The following is a 3,228-nucleotide window of genomic DNA, read 5'->3' as shown; positions in this document are numbered from 1 at the left end:
TGGGAGTAGTTAAAGTTTTTATCGTTTAAAATTGCATACCCCAGACATTGGATTTTTGTTGGTATCTCATTGAAGGACGTTGTTTTATTTGAAACACACATGAGCAGTGTGTGAAATAAAAATCTGGGTGCAGAAGGGAAGTAACCCTTTTGTAGGGTATCTACCTTTGGTTGTTCTGCATATCCCCTGTTCATGAAATCCTTTACTAACTCGTCTTTTGTAAAAGAGGTTTTTCCATTTAAATCATCGAGTTTAAAGGTTTCAGAGATGGATTTCGGAGAGATTTTTACCTTTTTACCCTGTATCGAGGAGTTGATGGCGGCGGTGATATCTCCTTGTTTTTCAAGGGTGGCATTTTTCCAGAACTCTCTCTGGGTATCAAGGTAAATAGGAGCGTCTGCTGTTATCAAAGTTTTGTACTTTGATGCAGAGAGAATGTCAAGGATGGAGTCGAATGTGTGGTTATCGGTGGGTTTTATGAGTATACCCACATAATTGTGTGGAGCTTTGTAGCGTATCTCCATGGTTTCAGCGGCCATTTAAGTGGCTTCTGCTGTTTTGGATGAAGATGATGAAGGTTTTGTTTTTGATTTCGATTTTGGCTTCGTCATTTTTGATGATGAATATCGAAGAAGATTTTTGGAGTTATGAGAGGGAAACTGTTTTGTGAAGAGAATGTTTGGAATTCAATTCGACAGTGTAATCCGCTGTTTGGATTTAATCAGGGTTTTATTTAGGAAAAAAGTGATTGCTGATGTGGCAGCGATTATTTTGATCTGAAGGCTAAAAACGGACCACGTGTCAAACATCTGATGAAATGGTAAATGATGGAAGACAGTTGTTTTAACAACTAGTGATGGATCAAGCATCAGTAGTTACAACAGTAATAAAATGAAACAGTGGATGTATCAGTGGTTGAAACAATGATTTTAACATCAGTGTTTTTGAAGAATAGATGTTGACACTTTAGCAGTGGACAGACTTTAGAAATCAGATGTTAAGGCACAACAACATTTTAGATACAGCAGTGGATAAAAATGAAGATCATATGTTTAATCAACTGTTTGTGCAGCAGTGTTTTGACTTTTGACAAATAATTTTAGCATCTGTTGATTTAGATGTAGATATTGATTTTTGTCGTTGTGGAAACACAATATCTTATCTATCATCTGTTGAGCACCAAAAATGCTATTCTTAACAAAATACATTTTAGATGTATTATATCAAGATTAAGTTGTCAGCAGTCATCTTTAGAAATTTTGTTCAAGGTTTTACCATCTGTCTATTATTTCAGACAGTGGTTTAGCATCCCAAATGATGAAGTCTTGCTCTACTTAGAACAACTCATTTTATGTCTTATTACTAGAATATGAGTGTCTTAGTAGTTCAAAAATGGATTTACAATCAATTTCTGATCTGTGACAAACTAAACTTGAGCTTAACATGACCTTGATGTGTGAGTCATTTCCTTTTGACTAGTTTTAAGGAAAGTAATTTCACACAAAAAATAAGGAGATTACATCTTGACCAGAGATGAACTTTCACTATTAAAAATGAGTAAAAGTTCAAAATACATTTTATAGAAATTAAAATGCATCTGGTTTTATTAAAAGGAAAACACCTTAAAAAAATAAAGGATGTTTTGGATATAATCAAAAGGATCTGACAGTTTTTTTTCAAGTAAATGATCAAATTATTCTCAAGTTATTCTGACCATTATTTGGGTCATTTTTTTTGTCAATTTCTTTTAAGCATATCAGCCCAAATAACAAATTGGCCCATTATATTATTAGGCTAGGGTTTACGTCTATTTAAATCCATGTAATCTCTTTTCTAATTGTAATACAAATCATTATTATTGAGTTGATTTGGTATCAAGAGCCAAACCTAAAAACCCTAATCAGCCGCCGCCCTACCCTCCCACTGCCGACGCAAGTTCCAGTGACTCCAGCTCCTGCCGACATTAAAACTCCGGCCAAACAATCTCCCACATCCATGGCGGCTATCATACCTTTCACAACTCAAGAAAAAAACAGCCCATAACTCTCATAAATTTGCCTTTACTCTTAACCCTAAAAACTATGGTTATTGGAAAGCAATGATCGAACCATTCCTTATTGCCAACAATCTGTTTGGCTATATTGACGGCACTATACCATGCCCACCAAAACAAGTTACCACTGGAGAAGTCACCGCTGACAACCCGAGTTACCCGGGTTGGGTTGCTAATGATGCTCATGTTCGTATGGTTCTTGTCTCAACTATCTCTGAAGCCTCCTTCCAGCACGTCCAAGGTAAAACCTCTCGTGATATTTGGCTTGCTTTAGAACGTGCTTATGCTCCATCAACATCTTCCCATGAATTTACATTAAAAACTCAGCTTCTTAAACTCGCCATGAAAGGCGATGAAAAACCAGTCGACTATTTGAGTCGTGCTCAAGAATACGCTACCGCTCTTGCTAATATAGGTGAACCGATAAAAGATAAGGACTTGGTTATGCTTACTATCGCTGGTCTACGAGACGAGTATAATGGGCTGAAAAGTAATCTTCTTGCTCGATCCCCTCCGGTTGCCTTTAACGAATTACACGGGCTGCTGAGTGATCACGATTATATGCTGAATCGTCTTCTTTCGGTTCCGGTTGCAGCCAGCCACTCGTCACAGCCATTTGCGGCTGTTGCCACTACATCTGTTCAACCCAACAACATTGGTATTGATGGTATTCAGCAGCAACTACAGTCCCTCCAACTTATGGCTGCCCAAATCGGTTATCAGCTTCAGCCGACAACCTCTCCATCACCGGCAGCCTCTAACACAACCCCTCAACCCCAAGCATATGCTGCATCTCGTTCCTACAGTAACAATCGTCCAAATCGAGGCAGCAGGGGCAATTATCGCGGCAACAATCGGTCTAATCGGGGCCGCGAGCATCAATCCACACGACAGTTTTCTTGGGCCTCCACCCAAAATATGGTTTACGGTCATTGCAACAGGTGTGGAATCGGACATATTCCGTCTCAATGTCCAAATCAGCCTTCTCAAGGTCGTGCACAAGCCAATTTTGCTGCTTCCAATTATGCTGCTTCAGATGTTGGCTCCTATTCCACTTGGAAACCTGACACAGGTGCTAACAACCATGGTTCTCCGGATTTGTACAGCTTCGATAATTCTGAGCCGTACCATGGTAATGACTCTCTCCGTGTTGGTGACGGTAACCCCCTTCCTAT

The sequence above is a fragment of the Helianthus annuus genome, chromosome 13 (assembly GCF_002127325.2).
Source record: "Helianthus annuus cultivar XRQ/B chromosome 13, HanXRQr2.0-SUNRISE, whole genome shotgun sequence".
NCBI classification, from domain to species: Eukaryota; Viridiplantae; Streptophyta; class Magnoliopsida; order Asterales; family Asteraceae; genus Helianthus; species Helianthus annuus.
Note: the sequence above shows the minus strand (reverse complement) of the source record.